Raw genomic sequence first — 27,872 nt, forward strand, 5'->3', positions numbered from 1 at the left:
TGATAAAAGTTTACAAAATTCTGAGTGGCACGGAAGGAGTGGATAGTCAGAAGCTTTTTGCCAGGTTGGAAAAGTGAATTACCGGGTGACATAGGTTTAAGGTGCGAGGGGCAAAGTTTAGCCGAGATGTGCGAGGGAGGTTTTTTTACACAGAGGGCGGTGAGTGCCTGGAACTCGCTGCCGGAGGAGGTGGTGGAAGCAGGTACGATAGTGACGTTTAAGAGGCATCTTGGCGAATCCATGAATAGGATGGAAATAGATGGATATAGACCCTGGAAGCACAGAAGGTTTTAGTTTAGACAGACATCATGATCCAAGCAGGCTTGGTGGGCCGAAGGGCCTGTTCCTGTGCTGTACTGTCTTTTGTTCTTTGTTGTTCTATGTATGAAGATAGACAATAGACAAACAGGCAACTACTAGCATTTTATTTACATAAAATATAGATTCCTTTAAGAAGCAAAAATTAAACAGCAAAAGTGAAGCTATCGTGGCGAACAAGAAAAGTTAAAGATTCCATTAGATCAATGGAGGAGACAATTTTGTAGTGAGCCTGAGGATTGGGAACTTGTTTTAGAATTCAGCAAAGGACCAAGAAACTGATAAAGAGAAAATAGAATATGACAGCAAACTGGGGAGAACTGGAAAAGCTCCTATAGGAATGTGAAAAGGAAAAGATTAGCAAAGACCAATGTGGGTCCATTCCAGGCAGAGACAGGAGAGTTTATAATGGGGAATAAGGAAATGGCAGAGAAACTAAACAATGTGTGTCTGTCTTCACAGAGAAAGATACAAAAATTGTCCCCAAAACACGAGGGAACCAAGGGACTAGTGAGCACGAGGAACTGAAAGAGATTAGTATTAGTGAAAAAGCAGCACTGGAGAAATTAATGTGGTTGAAAGTTAATAAATCCCCAAAAGCTGCTGCTCTCCATCCCAGAGTGTTGAAAGAGGTGGCTGTGGAGATAGTGGATACATTGGTGATCATCTTTCAAAATGCTATAGATTCTGGAATGGTTCCTGCAGATTGGAAGGTGGTAAATTAAACCCCAATATTTAAGGAGAGAGAGAGAAAACGGGGAACCATAGACCCATTAGCCTGACATCAGTAGGAGGGAAAATGCTACAATCTATTATAAAGGATGTGATAGCATACAAATTAGGAGTAGGAGCAGGAGTAGGCCACTTGGCCCCTCGAGCCTGCTCCACCATTCAATAATTTCACGGCTGATATGATTGACACCTCAACTCCACAGAGGCTCCTTAGAAAATAAATCTGGGGAGATAGTAATAATATTCTTTATTAGTTTATAATCTTTATTATTGTCACAAGTAAGCTTACAATATCACTGCAATGAAGTTACTGTGAAAATCCGCTAGTCGCCACACTCCGGCCTGTTCGGGTCACAGAGGGAGAATTCAGAATGTCCAATTTACCTTACAAAGTCTTTTGGGACTTGTGGGAGAGAACCGGAGCACCTGGAGGAAACGCACGCAGTTTTGGGGAGAACGGGCAGACTCCGCACAGACAGTGACCCAAGCCGGGAATTGAACCCAGGTCCCTGGAGCTGTGAAGCAACCGTGCTAACTAATGTGCCTCCATGCTGCGGTGTCAGTTATGGGGAACAAGGAAATAGCAGAGGAATTAAACAGATATTTTGCACCAAGATACTTCGAATATCCCTTTAATACTAAAGAATACGGAGGAAGTAATTAAATACCATCACTGGAGAAGTTGTCTTGGACAAACTAATGGGGATAAGATAAGTCCCCTGGATGGCTGCATCCTCGGATCCTAAAAGAAATGTCTACAGAGATAGTGGATGCATTGATTGTAATTTTCCAAAAATCCTTGGATTCTGGAGAAGTACCAGAGGATTGGAAAACTGCCAATGTGACAACCCCCGATTCAGAATGGGAGGGAGGCCAAAAATGAGACAATATTGGACGATTAGCCTAACATTTATTGTTGAAAAAAATGTTGGAATAAATTATTAGGAAGTAATAACAGCACATTCAGAAAATCTGAAGATATTAAGGCTGAGATAGATTCTTTTTTATAAATGTAAATTTAGGGTTCCCAATTCATTTTTTCCAATTAAGGGGCAATTTAGCGTGGCCAATCCACCTACCCTGCACATCTTTTGGGTTGTGGGGGCGAAACCCACGCAGACACAGGGAGAAAGTGCAAACCCCACACGTACAGTGACCCAGAGCCGGGATTGAACCTGGGACCTCGGCGCCGTGAGGCAGCAGTGCTAAACACTGTGCCACCCTGCTTCCCGGATGAGATAGATTCTTGATCTGTCAGTGAACCGAGGATTACGGGTAAAGGGCACGTGAGGAATGTTGGTTTCAGCCATGATTCTATTGAAAGGTGCAGGCTGGAAGGGCCGAATGGCCTACTATTCCTTATGGTCTTAGTGTGGTCTTATTTCCACCTACCCCTGATAAACTTTCACCCCCTTGCTTTTCAAGAATCTATCCAACTCTGCCTTCACAATATTCAAAGACTCTGCTTCCACTGCCCTTTGAGGAAGAGAGTTCCAAAGACTCCCAACCCTCTGAGAAAAAAGTTGTCCTCTGCCTTAAATGGGCAAGTTATTACTTTTAAATTGACTCCAATTTCTAGATTGGATTCCACAAGAGGAAACATCCTTTCCACATCCGCCCTGTCAAGGCCCCTCAGGATCCTATACGCTTCAATCAAGTCACCTAAACTCCATCGGACACAAGCCCAGCCTGTTCAATCATTCCTCATAAGACCAGCCTCCAATTCCAGGTATGAGTCCAGTAAACCTTCTCTGAACTGCTTCCAACACATTTACATAATTCATTAAATGAGAGCAATACTGTACACAGTGCTCCAGATGTATTCTCACCAATGTCTTGTATAACTGAAGCATAACCTCCCTACTTTTGTATTCAATTCCCCTCACAATAAACAATAACATTCTATTAGCTTTCCTAATTACTTGCTGTACCTGTATACTCGCCTTTTGTGATTAATGCTCTTGGACACCCAGATCCCTCTGAATCTCAGAGCTCTGCAACCTCTCACCATTTAGATAATAAGCTTTATTATTCTTCAGGCCAACATGGACAATTACACATTTTCCCACATTATTCTCCATTTGGCAGATCTTATTCCACTCATTTAACATATACCTTTTTAACCTCCTTTTGTCCTCTTCACAATTTACTTTCCTACCTATCTTTGTATCATTGGAACATAGGAGCAGGAGTTGGCCATTTAGCCCGTCGAGCCTGCTCCACCATTCAATATGGTCATGGCTGATCATCGACTTCAATGCCTTTTCCCCACACTATCCCCATATCCCTTTGTGGTATTAGTATTTAGAAATCTGTCAGTCTCTGCTTTAAACACACTCAATGACTGAGCTTCCACAGCCCTCTGGGGTAGAGAATTCCAAAGATTCACAACTTGTAATGAAAGGAAAAATGAAAATCGCTTATTGTACAAGTAGGCTTCAAATGAAGTTACTGTGAAAAGCCCCTAGTCGCCACTTTCCGGCACCTGTTCGGGGAGGCTGGTACGGTAATTAAACCATGCTGCTGGCCTGCCTTGGTCTGCTTTCAAAGCCAGCGATTTAGCCGTGTGCTAAACCAGTACATCCCTGCAGATCAAACCATTGCCCTGTTCTATCCCTGTATCACTGTCAGTTTATTTCCTTAAAAGCCCATCCAATCTTCTTTGGGAAACATTCCATCATCTCTGCTTCTACCCGCATCGTAGGAAGTGGCTTCCAGGTATTTCCCACTTTCTTCAAATGTAAACGAGTTTCAGTGAGCACAGAAAGAGGCCATCCCGCCCATCATTCCCATGCTAGCTCTTTGAGTGAGTGAACTATCTAATTAGTCCCATCGCTCTGCAAGTTTCTTTTCCTACAGAATCTGTTCAGTTTCCTTTTGAAAGTTGCTGTTGAATTTACTTCCTGCACCATTGTGCAAGGGGCTGTTTAGCACAGGGCTAAATCGCTGGTTTTGAAAGCAGACCAAGGCAGGCCAGCCAGCACGGTTCAATTCCTGTACCAGCCTCCCCGAACAGGTGCCGGAATGTGGCGACTAGGGGCTTTTCACAGTAACTTCATTGAAGCCTACTTGTGACAATAAGCGATTTTCATTTCATTGTCAGGCAGTGACTCCCAACAACTCGTTCTGTTTTAAATCTAATAATTTCACGATACACTGGGCGGGATTCTCCACCCCCACGCCGAAGTGGCCGCGCTGTCGTGAACGCCATCAATGGTTCACGACGGCGCCGATCGGCCCCGGTCCAGACCGATTCAGGCCTTGACAATGGGCCAGTATCGGGGCTGCGTCATCTAACCGCACCAGGCCTTGTCGCCCACGTAAAAGCGGCGCCGCATAACGGACATCATCCGCGCATGCACGCGTTGGCCGGCGCCAACCCGCGCATGCGTGGTTGCCGTCCTGTCCAAATCCGCCCCGCAAGAAGATGGGGGACGGATCTTGCGGGGCCGCGGAAGGAAGGAGGTCCTCCTTCAGAGAGGACGGCCCGACGATCGGTGGACACCGATCGCGGGCCACCCCTCATTCAAGGTGAAGCCCGGTGCAGGATCCCCTCTCGCCCCCCCACAGGCCGCCCCCCCCCCCCCCCAACGTTCACGCACTGCCCACGACTGTAGCGACCAGGTGTGGACGGCGCCGGGGGGAACCCGCCGTTTTGGCCTGGCCGCTCGGCCCATCCGGGCCTCAGAATAGCGGGGGTGTCGGAGAATCGCCATTTTGGGTATCTCCGGCGATTCTCCGGCCTGCGGCCCGCGAAACTCGACCGGCCCGTTCCCGCCGCTTGGGAGAATCGCGGGAAGGCATCGGACTGGCGTCCCCTGAAATTTTGGCGGCCCAGGCGATTCTCCCAACCGGCGTGGGAGTGGAGAATCGCGCCCACTGTGTTTGGATTTTCACAGAGGATTTGAAATGGAGAGAAAGACATGGATGTTGCACAAAATCAAGACTCAGTCTTTATGAATGATCTTAGTGAGTGGGCAGAGTGTGAAATACCCAGGTTTGCGGTGCCAAGGGGCACACGTTCCAGGGGCTGGGCCGGGAGGCCACCCTGCCGTAACCACTCAGGGGCCTTCAATGGCCCGGGAACCCCTCAGGTACCGTGACGCCTGGCCCATGTCTGTGTGGGCCAATACTAATTGGCGTCCATTTGACCGACTGGCTTAAATCAAGGGAGGCCTTTAGATAGGGGGACCTTCCCGTTAATGGGATGGAGATTGGCCTTAATTGTATCCAGATCTCGCCAATGGGAATAGGCCGGTTAGATCGGAAACCGATTGGTGCTTGGTGCGGTGCCCGATTTCCAACTTTCCTGCGATCTGTTCCTCTTTTTAACCTTAGTCTATTCGCTCTGATTACGTCACCTTTGCTCATGAGTCGCCAGGTATCTTTATGATACCGCTACGTGGTTCAAGTTCAGGTTATGATTAATAATACAGCACACCGCTTAGTAAGGATTAAAACAACGGTCATTATATACAACAAGCAATATTAATACCCTAATACTACTTTCTATATAATAAACCTATCACTACTGGCCAATACTTAACTTAGGAAGAGCCCACCAGGTCAGGGAAACGAATGGCTTGTCCAAACAGATCAGTCCTGAATGCAACTGCAAATACCTGGGTTGATGGGCTGTTGATAGCCCTGAGTATCGATCTGGGCTAACTTCCCAGAGCCGAATATGCAATACTGTCTGCAGCTGTGCACAAAAATTTACCTAAACAATTCTTGAGGGTGCTATGTCAGGCAGGGGCATGTATCTATAAAAAAATAAACTGGGAACCTCTAATTTTACCTAAACAATTTTTCAAGCATTATACAATCTTATCTCTCTAAACGTACAATAACAATCACAACATTTAATATATTCTTTCCTGGCTTGGTAGTCAAGCTCAGGATCATACATTTCCATACATTTTCTTTTTATTTACAGGAAAAACCGCCAGTGCATGTTTTATTATTCATATGTCGCTGGGGTCTGGTCATAGCCGAATATCGGGGATCGGATCCGATAGACCGGGGTTCGAGCGCGGTACGCTCTCCTATTCCACTTGCGGAGGCGCATGGTCTGTACTGCACAACTGCGTATAGCCAATGCCAACAGTGCCTCAATGATGTACGATAAGGAGTACCAAGTTATGAACTTGGCACACCAGGATAATGCAGCGTGGTTGGTGACTGGGCCCTCGGTACTACTGGGCCGTGAAGTGTTAACAGTAAAAGGGTTTGGAGTGATGGGGTCCGCGTTCCCGCCCAACCAAAAGTTCATCAAAAGAGTGTTGAGCACGATGAAAGGAGTCCTCATAGCTGTCTTCTTTCATTCCTTTTCCTGTGTTCGCTGGTTTTCTCCGGACTTGGAGCTTCTGGAGTTCTGTAAGACAGGCGTAGTGTGTGTAAATACTTTGGTTTAATATCTGGTGTGTTAGTGTGTCTGTCCTTCTTGGGGCCAATTAAACCCTTATAATTGGTCACAGTATGTGACTCTCCCCCCATTTTTTTTCAAAACAAATGTTTGGACACGGCACACTTCCCAATGGTGGACCAGTGCTAGGTTTATCATCCAAATGTTCCAGGACGTAAATAGCATGTGGCAGCAACCCAAAGGTTGCCTAAATAAAATAGTACGAAGTCTTACAACACCAGGTTAAAGTCCAACAGGTTTGTTCCTCAGGTGAATGAAGAGGTATGTTCCAGAAACACATATATAGACAGATTCAAAGATCTGTCTATATATGTCTTGAATCTGTCTATATATGTGTTTCTGGAACATACCTCTTCATTCACCTGAGAAAGGAGCAGTGCTCCGAAAGCTAGTGACATCGAAACAAACCTGTTGGACTTTAACCTGGTGTTGTAAGACTTCGTACTGTGCTCACCCCTGTCCAACGCCGGCATCTCCACATCATAAATAAAATAAAACTGTTTTTGAAAGAAAAGTTTGAATGAGGTGCGTGTGGGCCGCGACGGGTACAATTTGGGTGGAGTCCCCGGGTAGGACGGCTACCAATACTGTATCTTCCCTACCCGAGTGTTTTTGACCAACAGGGGGGGTCCCCAGGCAGGGCGGGTCTCACTCCGTTTCTCCACTGCCTGAGCGACCAAAGAACGGACAAAAATGTAGTCATCATGGTGGGGTTACTGTTCTGATTCTACCATCAAATCAGAAGAGTAGTTACCATCGGGTGTCTGAGGCAAGTCCTCAGAGGTATCGGCAGAATGGGCATGTGGCCGCGGTGGGTGTCGGAAAAGTTAAAAAGTTCAGGTGAATGGGTGTGGGGCGGTGAGAAAATTCTCCTGTTGGACGAACAACATTAAACAAACAGACAGACAACATAAAACATTCTGCAGGTTCCATCAGAAAGGACAACACTTTTCACCAAGTGTCTCCTTCAAATCATCATGTGGACACCTCAGTTCTCGGTCACTATGGGCTCTGCCTTTTTCTTATTGAGAGTGCCTGTCGGTTGGGCACTCTGTGGTTTTTTAGGGCCATTGCATTCTTTAGCAAAATGTCCCAACTGTCCGCAATTGTAGCACTCTTGCGGTTTGTCTGGGGGGCTGTTCTTTCCCTCGTTTACCCAGGCGGGGTTGTGGAGAGTGGTTCTTACTGCCTGCACGTCTGCGGCGGCTTGGTTTTCCTCGGGGGTTCTAGTTGCTGATTTACCGTGAGCCGCTTGTTCCCAAACGCGGGACAATCTTTTGACCACCACTTCTCATTATGAGCCTCCTCCGAGGGGTCATAATTGCTACAGGCATTCTGTCCTGCTTCCGTGGCATGGGAGATAAGGGTGCGGGTCCACTTGGCCATATTGTCTGGGGACAAATGGGCACGATCTACGTTGCCGAAAACGGCTTCAAAATGAACCCACAAGCGTCCTGCGAATGCTGTGGGGTGTTCAGACTTTTTCTGTCTGCATTTATTCAGACCGTCTACGGGGTCGCCCCGGTTGTACCCGATCGCATCCAGGATGGCGGCCTGCATTTCTGCAAGGGTGCCTCCTCCGACATTCTGTGGGTCGGGAAGGGCTGCTGCGACCGATGGGTCTAAGCTGAGGACCGTGAGCTTTACCTGCTCTTTCTCATCCAGGCCGTACATGGTCGCCTGGTGTTTGACGGTGGCAAAGAAATGGTGTGGGTCTGAAGCGGGGAGGAACGGTGTGATTTTGGCACACGCGTCCCGTAATTGGGTCACTGTGAGGGGGGTGGAATATAAGACTTCCGCCTCGCCTGCTGTGGCGGTGCGGTGGGTGGTTACAGGGTTCATGGGAGCCTGTATTATCTGTTGTGTGGGGGGTGGGGGTGCTTTCCTCCTTTGGGGTTTTCCCTGCGCACATGCTCCCTGAACATATCTCTGCGCTGTCTCTTGCAATTCTTCCCAATCAGGGCCGTCTTCCTGGTCTAAACTTTCCCCAAAGGTTTCTTGAAATCCCTTTTGGACAGAAAGCAGTGCTTTCAAGTCTGCAATCTGCTTTTGGCACTTTGCATGGTCCAAAGTACTCTGCCTTTGTTCCGTGGTTGTGGCGTGGAGCGCTCTCAAGGCTGCCTTGAGATCACTGCGTTGTTGCTGGAGCGTCTCAAACTGGTTTTCTGTTTCTTCCTTTACCAGGACTGCACGCTGCAGGTCCTGATAAGCCTTTTCATATTGTGACTGGAAACTACTCAAGTGTGCCAGACAAGATTGGTGACCCCGTTTGGCGTCAGCCACCTCTTCATCTTTTGCTGCTAATTTCCCTTTTAACTCCAGGTTCTCTTTCTCAATTTCGCATACATCGATTTTACTCGTCCGATGTATGCCTTCTGTTTCCTTGCGGAGCGTCCTGACGACCTCCTCTGTGCCTCGCAATTGTGCCAGACAGGACACAATTGCCATCGGCTTGCGCTCTTTTGCTAAACTCTTTCTGTGGATCTCACTCAGGTTCTCCCATCAAGTATGCCCTATACTTCCAGGACCTGAGTCGTCGTTATTGCAGAAATCCTTCCACATGGGCCATCCTTTGCCCTGCAGAATTTTGCGGATTTCCACTTCCCAAACGGGACACTGTCCCGCTCCTACGCTGCTGACTGGTGCGACAGCAAAATCTTCGGGGTTCATGAGGCGCTGCATCGCTTGCATTGCCTGCATGGCTCTCTCTTATCTGCTCGTTACGTTCGAATTTGGAACAGGGGGCTAAGGTGGTGTGGTAGATGCGGGCTTGCGCTAATTTCCGAAATACCAACTGCCGATAGTTTTGACGCAACAAAAAAATCTATCAGTTTTGCCTTATAACCCTGTTAGTTACGCATGCATATACACACTTCCGAATTGTGAATTATTAACCAGGACCGCTTGAACACTTGTGGTTTTTTTTGTTTCCGATTGGATTCTAATTCAAAATGTTGGGGTTCTCCAGGAGTAGTTTTCCACTTCTAAGTCGGGTCCCGTCAGGATGTCGCCAATTATGTTGCTCTTTTTAACCTTAGTCTATTCGCTCTGATTACGTCACCTTTGCTCATGAGTCGCCAGGTATCTTTATGATACTGCCACGTGGTTCAAGTTCAGGTTATGATTAATAATACAGCACACCGCTTAGTAAGGATTAAAACAACGGTCATTTATTATATACAACAAGCAATATTAATACCCTAATACTACTTTCTATATAATAAACCTATCACTACTGGCCAATACTTAACTTAGGAAGAGCCCACCAGGTCAGGGAAACGAATGGCCTGTCCAATCAAATCTGGCCCGCGGGATTCAAAAGGCTGCTACAGGTCGGTGGCTAGGTGTCTCTACCGGATAGCGATCGCTGGATTCAAACTTACAGTTGCTGGTTGCTGGTCTTGCGAAGGTCTCGAGCAGGCGAAGAGAAGAGAGAGGTCTGAACTTGGACCCTCACTTTTATAGGGCCCAGGGGCTTCCCGCCTCCCGGGGCGGCCCTTGACCCTGAGTCCCAAGTGATTGGATCTGTCCCCAATCTCTGGGGTCGATGTGTCCAATGGTGAGGCGATTCCTCGATCGGGGGGTGGTCGCTCACCTGTCTTTGTTTCGGCCACTGCAGGCGCCGACAGGTCCGGCCCAGTATTCAATTGCTAATATGTTGCAATTGTTCCCGGGGATAGCCGTTTTAACTGTGGATGTCTGAATAGATGGGCTGCAAACAGTCCTGAATGCAACTGCAAAAAACCTGGGTTGATGGGCTGTTGATAGCCCTGAGTATCGATCTGGGCTAACTTCCCAGAGCCGAATATGCGATACTGTCTGCAGCTGCCTGCTTGTGTCTTCTTAGCTGCTTTTCCCAGCAGTCTTTCGGGTTAGCCATTTTAAACTGGGTTTTGGTCAGATTAATCGGAACGCAGCCATTTTACGTGGCTACAGATCTAACTGCCGCACTTGGATTCGCGCCTTGCGCATCGTGGCCATTAGATCGTGCCCTGCTTCTCATTTGCTGTAAAAATGTAAAAGCTTAATTGTTGTGCATAAAGAAAGTGCAATGAGGATAAATGTACTGGCAAGAGAGACCTTTAAGTTCTGATTAGCCTCAACATTTGAAACTATGAATAAGGGATTGTATAGAATCAGATAAAGGGATAGTATGAAACAGTTCTATTGTATTCCTGTCTGAGATAATGAGAGAAGGTGGTGTCAGTAATTGGGGATCCAATTAATGAATCTAGTGACCAAATTGACGAATTGTTATGTTACAACAGGCCCAACTCTGACCTGAGGTAATGGTCACTTTGGGGATAAAAGTAGAGGTTTCAAAGGTCTTCCTTGCTGGCCAAGTACTGAAGATTCCGGAGGCCGAGTTCCAAGGAAATTACTGTGAAAGAAGGAGCCAGACTCCCGAGGCTGAATTCCACAAGAATTACTGTCAAAGAACGAGCCAGAGAGGGTTACACTTCGACAGACTGATCACCCGCATGAAGTTGTAAAAGTCAATGTCTTAAAGTTATTCAGTAAATTTACTATCCAGAAAATTCTGCCTTTGTCTTAATTGTTTAAAGTCTTGTCTGATCCAAAGTGAATTTATTAAATGCTAAGTTGGGGGTGGCTGAAATCAATTAAATTCCAGATAACAAGATTAGATAACAGAAATCTTCAATTTAAAAACTTGCATTTCTATAGCACCTTTCACAACCAGAGGACGTCCGAAAGTACTTTACAGCCAATGAAATATTTCTGAAGTGTAGTCAATGTTTTAATGTAGGAAATTCAGCAGCCAATTTACACTCAGCAAGATCCCACACACAGCAATGTGATAATGAGCAGATGATGTATTTTTAGTGATGTTGATTGAGGGATAAATATTGACCAGGACACCGGGGATAACTCCCCTGCTCTTCTTCAAAATAGTGGCTGTGGGAACTTTTCCATCCACCCGAGAGGTGCAAACAGGGCCTCAGTTTAGCATCTTAAGGGCTGGTTTAGCACACTGGGCTAAATAGCTGGCTTTTAAAGCAGGCCAGCAGCACGGGTTCAATTCTCGTACCAGCCTCCCTGAACAGGCGCCGGAATGTGGCGACTAGGGGATTTTTACAATCACTTCATTTGAAGCCCATTTGTGACAATAAGCAATTTTCATTTTCATTTCATTATTTGAAAGAAGGCTGTTCTGACAGTGCAGCACTCCCACAATGGTGGGATGAGGAATGTTGGGTGTGATTTTTGTTCTCGAGTCTCTGGGACTGGGATTTAAACCCACACCGTCTGACTCGGAGGTGAGAGAGCTGCCCACTGAGCCATGGCTGACACTACAGACAGTACAAGGTTAGAAAGGGAAGTTACCTTTTAAACCCCCCCACCTTTTGCCTCCAATGCCTATATCTAATCATTAAAAACCCCAGTATAAATAACATCTTTGACTGACAAATGTTGAAGTCAGGGGCTGTTTAGCACAGGGCTAAATCACTGGCTTTGAAAGCAGACCAAGGCAGGCCAGTAGCACGGTTCGATTCCCGTAACAGCCTCCCTGAACAGGCGCCGGAATGTGGTGCCTAAGGGCTTTTCACAGTAACTTCATTTGAAGCCGACTTGTGACAATAAGCAATTTTCATTTTCATTTCATTTTCAAGTGTTGATTTAGAGACAGTTTTAACTTTCTATTTGAGCCTCGGGCACCTTTCTGTCTCTATTGCTCATGTCAATGACAGGCAGGAGACGGAGCTGAGGGTTGAATTTAGTTGAGAATAGCGGGACCTGTGACCCAGTTGGGAAACTGCCATGGGTGTCGCACTAATAGAGACAGGAAGGTGCTGAAGGACTGACTGGGAAATGAGTCTCCAACCAATTGTTATATCGGTCACTCAGAGCTCAAGAGAAACCTGTCCCTTTAAATACATATACAGGGAAGAGGCTGCAATGAAATCTGTCCCTTTTAACCTGCACAAAAGCAGGAGGCTCAGATTCAGGAGGAATTCACTCAGCCCATCGTGTCCCTGCTATCTCTTTGAAAGGATTCTCTGATTCATCCAACTGCTCTGCTCTTTCCCCACAGCGCTGCAAATTCTTCCCATTCAAGTATTTACTTTTTGGAAAGATACAATTGAATCTGTTTTGTGGCAGATCAGAACAACTCGCTGTGTCAAAAGATAAACTAAAATCTCATCTCCCCCTCTGGTTCCTTTGCCAATTACCTCAGAGGGACTCACTTTCTGGTAAAGAGCCTGTCAACCCCTCTCACCCACTTTCCCTAAAGTACATCAATCTAATCATCAAAAGTTCAGAAAAATCAATATTTTTACTGAAAGAAGTTTATTGATGAAAGAGAACATGGTTATAAAAACAGAAAATTGACTTGAGGATCAAAGACAACCAGAATGAAAGGATGTTCACAATGTTCTGGACTCAACGGTTTATCTTTAATTCATCTGGAGCCTGTTCCCTGCCCTCTTTGTGGAACACCTCCGCTCAGTCCACAAGCATGACCCTGACCTTCCGCTTGCTGTCATTAGAATTCACCACCTTGCTCTCAGGATCACATTTCTGTCCTCGGCCTGCTGCAATGTTCCGGAGAAGCCCAACACAAGCTGGACGAACAGCCCCTCATCTTCCCATGAGGCACTTTACAGCCTTCTGGACTCAACATTGAGTTCAACAACTTCACACCCTGAACTCTCTCCTCCATTTTGATTTATTTTGGGGTTTTTTTCTTAAATTTAGAATATCCAATTATTTTTTTCCCCCAATAAAGGGGCAATTTAGCATAGCCAATCCACCTAACCTGCACATCTTTGGGTTGTGGGAGCGAAGCCCACGCAGACATGGGGAGAATGTGCAAACTCCACACGGACAGTGACCCAGGGCCAGGATTGGAACCCGCAGTCAGAGCATTTAAAGGGTCTCTCATTGGTGTGAGTGACATTGTGGCTCAGCAGGCTGGATGACTGAGTGAATCCCTTCCCACACACAGAGCAGGTGAACGGCCTCTCCCCAGTGTGAACTCGCTGGTGTGTCTGCAGGTTGGATAATTGAGTGAATCCCTTCCCACACAGAGCAGGTGAAAGGCCTCTCCCCAGTGTGACTGCATTGATCGAGTTTCCAGTTCAGACGGGTATTTAAATCCCTTCCCACAGTCTCCACATTTCCACCGTTTCTCCATGTTTTTCGTCTCCTTGTATCTTTGCAGTTTGGATATTCAGTTAGAGCCTTGATCACACACACAACACGTGTACAGTCCCCGCTGTGAATGGTGCAATATTTTTTCAGGCTGTGTAACTGGTTAAAGCTCTTTCCACAGTCAGTGCTCTGGAACACTCTCACTCGGGTGGGTGTGTCTCGGTGCTTTTCCAGTCACACTGATGCAGAAAATCTGTTGAAGTCGACAGAACAAACATTTCTCCTTCTAGATTAAAAGGCTGATGATATTCAAGTCCCGATCAATCGACTGACTGTCCGTTCTTGGCATGATGTTTGGATTGAGATTTCTGTTCTGTAAATCCTCACTTTCTAATGTCCTGTAAAAGGGGTTTACAAAAATTATCACTGTCAGTACAGGGTAGAAATTCAGAACAGACAATTGTAGTTTCTCTGGAACATTCTTTCCTCTCTCATTCCCCAAAAGCTGTAAATCTCCATCCCACACACTCTCCCTCCATTCTCATTCTGCTGTGTTTAATATTCACCCTCCCAATTCTCCTGAAGGTGCTGATTCAGGCTGATTGACAGATCCATGCTGACTGCTTCCTGTCCTGGACACAGTGACCTGAAAATCTTCACGCAGCTGCCAGACAGATATATGTCTATATTACTGGACTGAAAATGTGCTTAATGTTTAGGATTGTTCCAGTTGGTTAAGATACAGGGGGTTAAGATTAATCATGATCTTGATACTTGATACATGACGGGAGTCAAGCAGAGATGATTACTAATTTCTAACTGAAATTGAACGGGTGCTGCAGGGTTACAGAATGGAACAGACTCGAGACTGGCAGAATTGCTCAACAGAGAGTCAGCATCAACTCGAAATGTCCATTGGACTCCTGATGTTCTGTAATACATCCGACTGGAAATATATAACGTAGCTACAGTTCTACGTTACAAGACTGGAATAATCAATGTACTTCATTCCAAGGCCATCAATAATGTATCTAATCTGTGCAATGTAACAACACAAGATATATCGCTGTCCTCATAGAATCAGAGAGTTTCACAGCAGAGCAAGAGGCCCTTTGGCCCGTCCTGTCTGTGCTGGTTATCAGGCACCTATCTATTCTCATCCCATTTTCCAGCACTTGGTTCGTAGCCTTGTGTGCTTTGACCTGTCAAATACTCATCTAAATGCTTCTTCAATGTTGTGTGGTTTCCCGCCTTGACCACAATTCAGGCAGTGAGTTCCACATCCCACCATCCTCTGGTGAAAATGTTTTTCCTCAAATACCCTCCAAATCTCCTTTTATAAATTTGTAGATCTGGCCTTCCGGTTGCGGCTATGCGTAGCTAAGTCGCACATTCGGCAGGTCCCGCTAAAAACTGACTTTTGGGCTCTTCTTAGGGCCCGTAACGGCACTTGTAAACTGCTTGGGGGTTGATGGTCGGTAGGGGAGATGGGGCCCCGTGGGGGGGGGCCCGAGTTGGGGGTAGTGGGACCGGGCCTGGAAAGGGAGCTGCGCCAGAGGAGGCGGGGCCGGGCGAGTGGAAAGCACGGGCTTTTACCCGCGCTTAGGGTTGAAGGGGCGGGGCCGGAGCTGGGACGCACGGGCTTTTTCTCCCGCGCTGGGAGTGGAATGGATGAGATCCTGCTGGTGGACAAGGGGGGGAGGGGAAGTTCCACACTGGGGTGGGGGGGTCGATGGAGCGGCGGGAGTGGCCGGGGTCAGCAGAGTGCAATGGGTGGAGCAATGCAGCTGGGGGGGGGATCTAGCTTGGTGTGGGGGGGGGGGGGGGGTGGAGAATGGGACCGGGTTGCTGCTGGAATGGCCAAGAGAGACCTGGAGTTGGTAGAGGAGGTCGGGGCGGGGGTCTGCCGCTGTGGGGAACGGGTCGTGCGGGGGGCGCGGGCACTTGGCTGGCCTAGGAAGGACTATGGCTGGTCGGCGGGGGAGGGGGGGTGAGTAGCCCCCTGATCCAGCAGATCAGGTAAGGTTGAGAAAGGGGTGTGTAGGGCAGGTGTTTTATTTGGGTTTGGATGCAAAATAATCGGGGGGGGGTGGCGATCCTGGTGGGGGGAAGAGAGTGTCGTTCGAGGCGTTGAGTGTTGTGGCAGACAATGGCGGTATGTATGTGATGGTAAGTGGCAAGCTGTAGGGGGAGCGGGTGGTGTTGGTCAATGTATATGCCCCGAATTGGGACGATGCGGGGTTCATGCAGCGTATGCTGGGCCGGATTCTGGACCTGGAGACAGGGTGCCTGACAATGGGGAGTGGTGGGGGGGGGGGGGGGGGGATATTTCAACACGGTGCTGGACCCGGCACTGGATCGCTCTAGGTGTAGGATGGGCAGGAGGCCGGCGGCGGCCAAGGTGCTGAGGGGATTCATGGACCAGGTAGGAGGGGTGGATCCATGGAGTTTGCGAGGCCGAGGGCCAGGGAATTTTCATTCTTCTCCCATGTTCACAAGGCCTACTCCCGGATTGACTTTTTTGTCATGAGCAGGGCGTATGATTCCGAGGGTGGAGGATACGGAGTACTCGGCGATAGCCATTTCTGATCATGCTCCGCAATGGTTGGACCCGAGTTGGGGGAGGAGAGGGACCAGTGCCCGCTGTGGCGCCTAGAGGTGGGGTTGCTGGTGGACGAGGAGGTGAGCGGGCGGGTCCGGAAGTGTATAGAGAGGTACCTGGAGGCTAATGACAATGGGGAGGTGCAAGTAGGGGTGGTCTGGGAAGCGCTGAAGGCAGTGGTCAGAGGAGAACTGATCTCCATTAGGGCACACAAGGAGAGGGGGAGAGGAGAGAGAGGGAGAGGTTGGTGGGGGAGATGGTGAGGGTGGACAGGAGGTAAGCGGAGGCCACGGAGGAGGGATTGTTTAGGGAGCGGCGTAGCCTCCACGCCGAGTTCGATTTGTTGACCACCAGGAAGGCGGAGGCACAGTGGAGGAAAGGGGCGGTATATCATTACGGAGAAAAGGCGAGCCGTATGCTGGCGCACCAGCTTCGGAAGCGAGGGAGATCGGGGGAGTTGGGGATGGAGGAGGGAGCACGGTGCGAAGTGCAGTGGGTATCAATGGGGTCTTCAGGGACTTCTAGGAGGAACTGTACCGGTCTGAGCCCCCACTGGAGGGAGGGAGGGAGCGATGGGTCGCTTCCTGGACCGGATGTGGTTTTCGAGGGAGGAGGAGGGGCAGGTGGCGGGGTTGGAGGCGCTGGTTGGGTTGGAGGAGTTGGTCAAAGGAATAGGAAACATGCAGGCGGGGAAGGCACCATGGCCAGATGGGTCCACGGTTGAATTTTACAAGAAGTATTCGGACCTGCTGGGCCCGCTGTTGGTAAGGACCTTCAACGAGGCAAGGGAAGAGGGGGGCTCTGCCCCCGCGATGTCTAGAGCGCTGATTTCCATGATCCTGAAGCGGGACAAGGATCCCCCACAGTGTGGATCATATAGGCCGATCTCACTTTTAAATGTAGATGCAAAGTTGCTGGCAAAGGTTTTGGCCATGAGGATAGAGAGAGGACTGTGTGCCGCAGGTCATACACGAGGATCAGACGGGGTTCGTGAAAGGGAGGCAGTTGAATACTAATGTACGGAGGCTCTTGAATGTTATAATGATGCCGGCGATGGAAGGGGAGGCGGAGATAGTGGCAGCGATGGATGCAGAGAAGGTCTTTGATAGGGTGGAATGGGGGTACCTGTGGGAGGTGTTGAAAAGGTCCGGGTTCGGGGAGGGGTTCGTCAGGTGGGTGAGGGTGTGGCCACAAACAGAAGGAGGTCAGAGTATTTCCGGCTACACCGGGGGATGAGGCAGGTGTGTCCTCTGGCCCCCCTGCTCTTTGCACTGGCGATTGAACCCCTGGCCATGGCGTTGAGGGAGTCAAGAAACTGGAGGGGGCTGGTGCGGGGTGGGGAGGAGCATCGGGTGTCGCTCTATGCGGATGATTTGCCGCTATATGTGGCGGACCCGGTGGGGGGAATGCTGGAGGTGATGAGGAGTCTTAGGGAGTTTGGAAATTTCTCCGGGTACAAGCTTAATATGGGGAAGAGCAAGTTGTCCGTAGTGCACCCGGGGGACCAGGAGAGGGGGATTGTTGAGCTCCCGCTAAAAAGGGCGGAGAGGAGTTTCAGGTACCTGGGGGTCCAGGTGGCTAGGAGCTGGGGGGCCCTACATAAGCTTAACTTCATGAGGCTGGTGGAGCAGATGGAGGAGGAGTTTAAGAGGTGGGACGTGCTGCCACTCTCCCTGGCGGGTAGGGTGCAGTCAGTTAAAATGACGGTGCTCCCAAGGTTTTTGTTCCTGTTCCAATGCCTCCGCATCCTGATCCCTAGGGCCTTCTTCAGGTGGTTAACAGGAGCGTTATGGGGTTTGTGTGGGGGCAGAAGACCCAGAGGGTGAGAAGGGTGTTCCTGGAGCGGTGCAGAGATGGGGGGGCGTTGGCGCTGCCCAACCTCTGTGGGTATTATTGGGCCGCCAATGTGGCAATGGTGCGTAAGTGGGTGATGGAGGGGGATGAGGCGGCATGGAAGAGGCTGGAGATGGCGTCCTGTGGGGGCACGGGCCTGGCGATTGAACCCCTGGCCATGGCGTTGAGGAAGTCGAGAAACTGGAGGGGGCTGGTGCGGGGTGGGGAGGAGCATCGGGTGTCGCTCTAGAAATTGGAGGCACTGGTGACGTCGCCGCTGCCGCTTCCTCCAAAGTGGTATCCAACGAGCCCGATGGTGGCGGCTGCCCTCAAAATTTGGGGGCAATGGAGACGTCACAAGTGGGAGGTGGGGGCCTCGGTGTGGTCCCCGATTCGGGGGAACCACCGGTTTGTCCCGGGGTGGATGGACAAAGGGTTCCTGAGCTGGCACAGGTTAGGTATTAGAAGGATGGGGAACCTGTTTGTGGACGGGAAGTTTGCGAGCCTGGGTGAGCTGGAGGAGAAGTTTGGGCTCCCCCCGGGGAACACCTTCAGAGATATGCAGGTAAGGGCGTTTGTTCGGCGGCAGGTGGTGGAGTTCCCACTGTTGCCGCCATGCAGGGTCCAGGACAGGGTGCTGTCGGGGGTGTGGGTTGGAGGGGGGAGGATCTCGGCAACGAACCAGGTGATGCAGGAGGAGGAGGCGGCCTCGGTGGAGGAGCTGAAGGGTAAGTGGGAGGAGGAGTTGGGTGAGGAGATCGTCAAGGGGACATGGGCGGATGCCCTGGGGAGGGTGAACTCTTCCTCCTCTTGCGCGAGGCTCAGCCTCATACAATTTAAGGTGCTGCATAAGGCACACATGACCGGGGCAAGGATAAGCCGGTTCTTTGGGTGCGAGGACAGGTGTGTTAGGAGCTCAGGTAGCCCAGCAAACCACACCCACATGTTCTGGGCGTGCCCAGCGCTGGAAGACTTTTGGAAGGGTGTAGCGAGGACAGTGTCGAGGGTGGTAGGTTCCAGGGTCAAGCCGGGCTGGGGGCTCGCAATATTTGGGGTGGCAGAGGAGCCGAGAGGGCAGGACGTGAAAGAGACCGGTATTGTGGCCTTTGCGTCCCTGGTAGCTCAGCGAAGGATTCTTCTTCAGTGGATGGTTGCAAGGTCCCCAAGCGTGGAATCCTGGATCAACGATATGGCGGGATTTATTAAATTGGAGAGGGTGAAATTTGCCGTAAGGGGATCGGTGCAAGGGTTCTTCAGGCGGTGGCAACCGTTCCTAGACTTCCTGGTAGAACGTTAGAAGATGGTCAGCAGCAGCAGCAACCCGGGGGGGGGGGGGGGGGGGGGGGGGGGATGGGTTCGTTTTTCTTGAGTGGGCGTGTATATTTGCCTTTGTGTTGATGAAGGCTGTTAATTTATTATTTATGTATAATGGGGGGGGGGGGGGGGGTTCTTTTCCTTCTGTATTTTGTTGATATTTTGTGAAAATTTGAATAAAAATTATTCTTTAAAACATTTTTTTAAAAATTGTACATCTCACTTACTCCTCAGCTTCCTCAGCTCGAAGGGGAACAACTCCTAACCAGCCTTTCTTCATAGCTGAAACGTCCAGGCAACATCCTGGTGAATCTCCTCTGCACCCTTTCTAGTCTAATCACATCCTTCATCTAGAGTAGCGACCAGAACTGCACACAGTACTCCAACTGCAGCCTAATGAGCATTTTATACAGCTCCATCATAACCACCCTGCTCCTATATTCTATACCTCAGCTGATAAAAGCAAGTATCCCATACCTCTTATTAACCACCTTATCTCCGTGTCTTTCTGACTTCAGGGATCTATGGACATGCACACCAAGGTCCCTCTGTCCTCTGTACTTCCTAGGGAGGGTCCTACCATTCATTGTATATTCCCTTGCCTTCTTAGTCCTCCCAAAACACATCACCTCACACGTTTCATGGTTAAATTCCATTTGCCACTGTTCTGCCCATCTAATGAGACCATCTATAGTATCCTGTAATATAAGGATTTCCTCCTATTTACCACTCCACCAATGTTTTTGTCATCTGCATACGTACTTGTCACCTACATTCACATCTACATCATTTTTTTTTTTAATAAATATTTTATTGAAAATATTTGGTCAACCAACACAGTACATTGTGCATCCTTTACACAATATTATAACAACACAAATAACAATGACCTATTTTATAAACAAAAATGAATAAATAATAAATAACAAAAATGAAAACTAGCCCTAATTGGCAACTGCCTTGTCACAAGTAACACTCTCCAAAAATATAATTTAACAGTCCAATATATAATTATCTGTAGCAACGACCTATACATATTATACAGTATATATTAACAACCCTGAGAGTCCTTCTGGTTCCTCCTCCTCCTCCCCCCCCCCCCCCCCCCCCCCCGATCCTGGGCTGCTGCTGCCTTCTTTTTTCCATTCCGTCTATCTTTCTGCGAGGTATTCGACGAACGGTTGCCACCGCCTGGTGAACCCTTGAGCCGACCCCCTTAGGACGAACTTAATCCGCTCTAGCTTTATAAACCCCGCCATGTCATTTATCCAGGTCTCCACCCCCGGGGGCTTGGCTTCTTTCCACATTAGCAATATCCTGCGCCGGGCTACTAGGGACGCAAAGGCCAAAACATCGGCCTCTCTCGCCTCCTGCACTCCCGGCTCTTGTGCAACCCCAAATATAACCAACCCCCAGCTTGGTTCGACCCGGACCCCTACTACTTTTGAAAGCACCTTTGTCACCCCCATCCAAAACCCCTGTAGTGCCGGGCATGACCAAAACATATGGGTATGATTCGCTGGGCTTCTCGAGCACCTCGCACACCTATCCTCCACCCCAAAAAATTTACTGAGCCGTGCTCCAGTCATATGCGCCCTGTGTAATACCTTAAACTGAATCAGGCTTAGCCTGGCACACGAGGACGACGAGTTTACCCTGCTTAGGGCATCTGCCCACAGCCCCTCCTCGATCTCCTCCCCCAGCTCTTCTTCCCATTTCCCTTTTAGTTCATCTACCATAGTCTCCCCTTCGTCCCTCATTTCCCTATATATATCTGACACCTTACCATCCCCCACCCATGTCTTTGAGATCACTCTGTCCTGCACCTCTTGTGTTGGGAGCTGCGGGAATTCCCTCACCTGTTGCCTCGCAAAAGCCCTCAGTTGCATATACCTGAATGCATTCCCTTGGGGCAACCCATATTTCTCGGTCAGCGCTCCCAGACTCGCGAACTTCCCATCCACAAACAGATCTTTCAGTTGCGTTATTCCTGCTCTTTGCCACATTCCATATCCCCCATCCATTCCCCCCGGGGCAAACCTATGGTTGTTTCTTATCGGGGACCCCCCCAAGGCTCCAGTCTTTCCCCTATGCCGTCTCCACTGTCCCCAAATCTTCAGTGTAGCCACATCTACATCATTAATGTACACTACAACAGCAAAGGACCCGGCAGCAATCCTATCGGAGCACCACTGGACATGGAGTCTGTCACAAAGATAACCTTTGACCATCACCCTCTGCTTCCCGCCACTAAGCCAATTTTGGATCCAATTTGGCAAAATGCCCTGGATCAATTGGGCTCTTGCCTTCTTGACCAGTCTCCCATGACAGACCGAAGTCTTACTGAAGTCCATGTAGACTACATTAACTGCACAACCTTCATCACCTAGTCACCTCAAAAAATCAAAATCAAATTTGAAAGACACAATCTCTCCCTGACAAAACTGTACTGTCTATCCTCGATTAATCCTTCCCTTCCCAAGTGGAGATGAATTCTGGCCCTCAGAATTGTTTCCAATAGTTTCTCCACCACTAAAGTTAGACGCACTGGCCTATAATTTCATGTTTTTTCCCTACTTCTCTTCTTGAATGATGGAACCACATTATCTCTCCTCCTGTCCTCTGGCAGAAGATTTGAAAATTATTGTCAGAGTCTCTGCAATGTCCTCTCGCGTCTCCCACAGCAGCCTGGGATACATCTCATCTGGGCCTGAGGATTTAAACAAGTGAACCACTGCAGACCAGAATGAGCAAAGAAATGGAAAGGGGGAGAAAAGAAAGTGTTTTAATCCCAGATGTTGGAGACAGGAGGAAGTTTCAGAGACAGAGGAGCAGCAAATACATAGGCTCCAGTTTATCTGACCTGCTTATCCTGGGCTTTCCATGAGCAACTAAAATTCAATTTATTAATTTTAATTTCCTGGGCAGACAGTGGCGGAAGCTCCGTGCAGCCATTTGACAAAAGGTCAGGCTCTGATTTGCTGGAGGCCCAGCTCACTTCCGGTCCTCCGCTGCTTCCCTTTGGTCAATCGTTTTCATGTATACATTGGAGGGGTGAATCCCTGGCTCACGTGGGAGTGGGCGTGGTTTACCCGGGTTCCAGTGCGCAGGCCCGCTCCCACCCGTTGTTTCCCCCTCTTCCTGCATCTCCAGACAAGGTTTCCAGGCAACCAGCTGACGGCTTCGGCCAGAGCGAGAAGCCTGTCGCTGATCATCCCCTCCGCCCGGCCTGGGACTGCGCATGTCCAAGGTGGGCGACGAGCACCTCCTCCTCCCCAACAATCCTGCTGCAGTGTTCACCAATGGGAAGAGTTCGAGGACCGGAAGGACTCTGGTCCACCAGCCAATCAGAGCGCGGGCTTCGTGTGAATGAAGACTCAAACTTCCTGTCTCCAACATCTGTCAGGAAAACACTTTCTTTCCTCCCCCTTTCCATTTCTTTTCTCATTCTGACCTTCAATTGGTGACTTGCACCAACTGAAGGGAAAAGAAGTGAATCTAAGAAGGGTGCAGACTCTGGAAAGCTTGGCCCATGTCTCTCTCTCTCTTAAAGGCATTGCCATCCTTTGCTCCCTCAGCTTGACACATTTATTTGTCTGACTAAAAGGATAATATAATAATACAATATCACTTATTGCCACAAGTAGGCTTCAATGAAGTTACTGTGAAAAGCCGCTAGTCGCCACATTCCGGCACCTGTTTTGGGAGGCTAGTACAGGAATTGAACCCGCGCTGCTTGCATTGTTCTGAATTTCAAGCCAGCTGTTTAGCCCACTGTGCTAATCCAGCCACTGGTCTGTTTCCTAATGTTCACAATTAAAGGGCTGGTTTCCCCAGAAGATGGCTGACATTTAAGGGGGCAGAAAAGTAATATCAGACAGAGATATGTCTCGTGTTGTTATATTGCACAGATTAGATACATTAGAGATGGTTCTGTAATAAAATACATTTATTATTTCTAGTTGTGTAATATTGTACTGTCGCAACATTATTTATTTCCAGTCGTCTCTTCCATTAGAGGGTTGTTTGTCTCTTGAATTCTCTTCCGCAGGGACCAATGGAGGCTTGAGAGGGAGGGGGGGGGGGTCATTGAATATATTCACAGATGAGCTGGAAAGATTAAAAAACATATTTTATTGGTTTTTACCAATAAATACAAAGTGACAGAAACATTGGTGGAAAATAGGCGCAGAGAACAAGGGATATTGCCAGCATAAATACAAGGAACACATTGCAGAATTAATTTGGAACAGGATATTTGAGGGACCAGAGCCTCTCAATGAAATGCCGGATCAATTTATCAATCAGTTAACAGGTTAACATTATGAGGAGGGAAAGAGGGTAAGATTATACAAAACAGAAGTGCAACAATGCAGGTTGCACATCCCATAATATTGTGAAACAGACTAACCACATAGTCCAATTAAGATGAAGCATAAAAAGCTCATGGAAAGCCCAGGACGAGCAGGTCAGATCAAATTGGGCCTGTGTATTTGAGATGGGGCTTCCATACTCTGTGGAATACATCAGACTTCGAACAGAGTACTAAGGTAAAAATTCCATTAGGATGCTTTCAATAATCAGCCTATGCCAAGTTTGGAGGGGAAATTGTCACTAATTCAGGAGCAGAGGATATTTTTATGAGTGGCAACAGTCAAGATATTACAGAGCCTTTTTAAAAATAGAATCAATGATTCATCCATGCCGGAGACCCAGGATCAGGAATAAAGCGTTAGACTCTAACACTCTGTCTAAAATCCTCTCCAGTTCCCTCACCACATTTGGCCAATAGGCTTGGATCTTGACAGTATCTTGAACTGGATCTCCTTCATTTTATTGCAAACCAAAATTTTTACAGACATAGTCCCATTTGTTACCCCATATCTCCTCAGCAATATTGACTGTTAAGTCCCTTTCCCATGACTGCAACGCTCTGAACGTTGAAATGCAGCATCTGGAATTTAGAGTATCATGGAACTTGCTAATCAATTGTTTCAGCTCCACAGAATTCAGGATTCTTTCCACTGGGGAAATTGAAGAATCATGAGGCAAGGATCCCTTATTAAGAATAAAGTGTCTGTGCTGTAAATACTTAAAAAGGGTTTGTCTTAGGATATCAAATTTTTGACAGAGTTGCTCAAAGGATGGTATGGAAGCATCTCTGGACTTGTTTCCCAGCCGACAAACACCTCTATGTCTCCAGGTATCAAATCCATGGTCAATGAGACTGGGTGGAAAATCTAGACTGCTGTGGACAGGAGAGAGAACGGAAATCAATATAGAACTCCCTTCTAATTGGTGGGCCAACCTCCACGCTCTGAGAGTATTAATAATAACAGGATTATCACACTTAGCAGATCCTGTCTTAATGTCACCATAAACAACAAGACCTGTAGAGGGAGAACTGACTGGTCTGCTTCTATATTCAGCCAGGTGGATGTTGGGTCCATCCTCACCCAATCCCTTATGAACCTCAGATGAGAGGCCAGTTGATATCGCCTGATTTTCGGGAGACCCAACCCTCTCTTAGCTCCTGGTCATTGGAGCTGAACAAACTTGATGCAAGGTCTCTTTTTGTTCCAGATAAATGTACTAATCGTTCTATTAATTTCCTTAATGACTCTGGTCGACAGCAGTACAGGCAGCATCTGCTGCGAGTACAACAGTCTGGGCAACACATTCATTTTAATGAAGGCGATCCTCCCTCGCCATGAAATCAGAAGAGAGACCATGTGGCGGCACGGTGGCACAGTGGTTAGCACTGTTGCCTACGACACTGAGGACCCGGGTTCGATTCTGGCCTCGGGTCACTGTCCATGTGGAGTTTGCACAGTCTCCCAGTGACTGTGTGGATCTCACCCCCACAACCCAAACATGCGCAAGTTCGGTGGATTGGCCAGGCTAAATTGGCCCTTAATTGGACAAAAAATAATAATTGGGTACTCTAAATTTATTTTTTTTAAAAGAAGAAGAAAAAAATAACTAGTTTTAGAATTCAGCAAAGGAAGACCAAGAAACTGATAAAGAGAAAATAGAATGTGAGATTAAACTGGCGAGAAACATAATAAAACGCCTGGAAAAGCTCCTCTCGGAATGTGAAAAGCAAAAGATTAGCAAAGACTAATGTGACCCAGGGTTGGGAGTCCAATCCAGGTCCTCAGCGCCGTAGTCCCAGTGCTAACCACTTCGCCACGTGCCATCCCCTAAAACTAGTTCCCAATCCTCCGGCTTACTACTATTTTTGCCACTGGAAAAGCCTCTTCTTTTTGTTTAATGGAATCTTTAACTTTTCTTGTTAGCCACAATTGCATCACCTTTCCTGATGGATTTTTGTTGTTAAAGGAATTTATATGTTATGTAAATATGTAATAATTGCTGAACTGCTAGCGAGTGCCTCTCTTTTGTCTTGCGTTTAATTGTAATGACCCAATCTGACACAAACAACTTGCCCCTCATACCTTGACAGTTTCCTTCTGTGAGAAACACCCAGATAACTTAAACAAAACAACCATATAACCACCATTTCCCAGCGTCATGGCAACGTGGCATGCTTTGAGGAGTTCCAAACAGAAATGGGAACCAAATATCTTTCAACTTCCAAACACCCTTTCAGTCTTTGTCCTCGTAAAATTTGGGCCAGGTATTCGCAACAAGGCTCAAAGTGCATCAGCCCACTGGAGGTAAAGTCGTGAGACCGGCCAGTCCAGCAGAAATAAACCCTCCGAACCTCCCACTTCACCAAGTGTCAGAATGAACACAATGCAGTCCTGGATGTAATTAAGAGCAGAAACAATAACCGAATCCAACTCCTGTAATCAATTGTGAACTTGTTGGTGTCTCACCGAATGCCAAGAATCTCAAAATCCCTTCCCACATTGAATGGTGTTCGCGGGAATGACTGAAAGAATCACTCAACACTCGGGTCTGCCCCAAACGTCGAACAGTTTATTGATTTAACACCGGCAGGGAGCCAGTCATGGGTCTCACCATGCGCTTCTCTGACTGCACAACGAAAATCATCAATAATTATACAATTCGAACAGTTACACAGCCCACCTCGGCTGGACACAATCCAATTGTAATAATTATTGGTTACTATCAGCATGGGGCTGTGGGGTCAGAGGTCATAAACAGACAGAGGCCCCCTGGTGGTGTATTCCAGACCCCTTATCAACTGTCCTTGGGTCTTCTTGATAGACTCTCTTATCTTAACTTCATTACAGAGTGGTGCGACAGGCAGCATTCCTCACTGGCAGTTGACTGGGAGTTACAGGCAAGGGGAGTTCAGCTCTCTGTGTAAACTCCTTCACAAGGAATGTGGCCAAGTCAGCTGGCTACCCATGATGCCTCAGAGGCTGCTACATGACATTTTAAACTAGGATTATACACTGTCAGTGTGAATCTAGAAAATAGTCTGTATTTAAAATATTATACGTTTCATATACATATAGATATATATTGCAGATACCACCACTTTGGGTCCATTTCTACAATCGCCTCTCCCCAGTGTGAATTTGCTGGTGTGACTTCAGGCTGGATAACGTAGTGAATACCTTCCCACACTGAGAACAGGTGAACAGTCTCTCCCCAGTGTATACTTGCTGGTGTGTCTGCAGATGGGGAAACTGAGTGAATCCCTTCCCACAGTCAGAGCAGGTGAATGTCCTTTCCCCAGTGTGAACTCGCTGGTGTCTCTGCAGGATGGATAAAGTAGTGAATCTCTTCCAACCCTGAGAGCAAATGAGTAGCTCCCCCACTGAGACCTGGGCCAACCTTTAAAGAGTCTGCACCCTCCCTGGATTCACTTCAGTTGCTGCAAGTCATCAACTGAAGGTGAGAATGAGAAAAGAAATGGAAAGGGGGAGAAAAGAAAGTGTTTTACTGACAGATGTTGGAGACAAGAGGAAGTTTCAGTCTGTGTGAAGTTCAATCGTCAGCCACACAAAATCCGAGCTTTGATTGGCTGGAGGACCGGAGTCCTTCCGGTTCTCCAACTCTTCCCATTGGTTAGACGTCAGCTGGAAGGTCAAGGGATGGGCGCTCTATCGCACATGCGCAGTCCCTGGCCGGGGGGAGGGGAAGGTCATTGATTGGGTTGTCCCCGCGTCAGACCCGACCGGTGGCACCGAGCAGTGAGTCCCGAGGCTCTCGGCAGCTTGACCAGGCTGCACGGAAAGAGCTGAAGCGGCTCCCTGACTCCCTGTCGGAAGGGAAGCCGCGCACCTCCCGCCAGACACCCGCAAATGTCAATATTTTTATTTATTTTCTTTTCACCATTTTTCAAACAATGAAAGCAGCAGAAAAACTGGCGGGAAATGGGCCAGTGAAGAAGAGATATTGCCGCAGAAATACGACCAGACATTGAGAATTCATTCAGAACAGGATATCTGAGGGAGCACAGCCTCCAGGTGAAATGTCAGCAAATCAACAACCAGTCAACATGTCCACATAGTGAGTGGGGAAAGAGGGTTAGATTCTATAAAAACAGGAGGATAACAATGCAGCTCACACACCCCAAAGTATTGGGGAACT

At 48.1% G+C, this 27,872-nt stretch overlaps 1 protein-coding gene and 1 long non-coding RNA gene across 2 annotated transcripts in view; one reads left to right on the forward strand and one right to left on the reverse strand.

Moving 5' to 3' along the window:
- The window catches only part of LOC140418044 (uncharacterized), a 91,649-nt gene that overhangs the window by 54,987 nt on the left and 8,790 nt on the right, over nt 1-27,872 (forward strand). The window lies entirely within an intron of this gene.
- LOC140422350 (uncharacterized) lies at nt 12,769-22,546 on the reverse strand. Its single transcript, XR_011947395.1, has 2 exons — nt 22,204-22,546; nt 12,769-13,989 (listed from the first exon to the last, which is right to left on the reverse strand). It is a non-coding gene; the product is annotated as an uncharacterized lncRNA (long non-coding RNA).

This window comes from Scyliorhinus torazame, chromosome 5 (genome assembly GCF_047496885.1).
Source record: "Scyliorhinus torazame isolate Kashiwa2021f chromosome 5, sScyTor2.1, whole genome shotgun sequence".
NCBI lineage: Eukaryota > Metazoa > Chordata > Chondrichthyes > Carcharhiniformes > Scyliorhinidae > Scyliorhinus > Scyliorhinus torazame.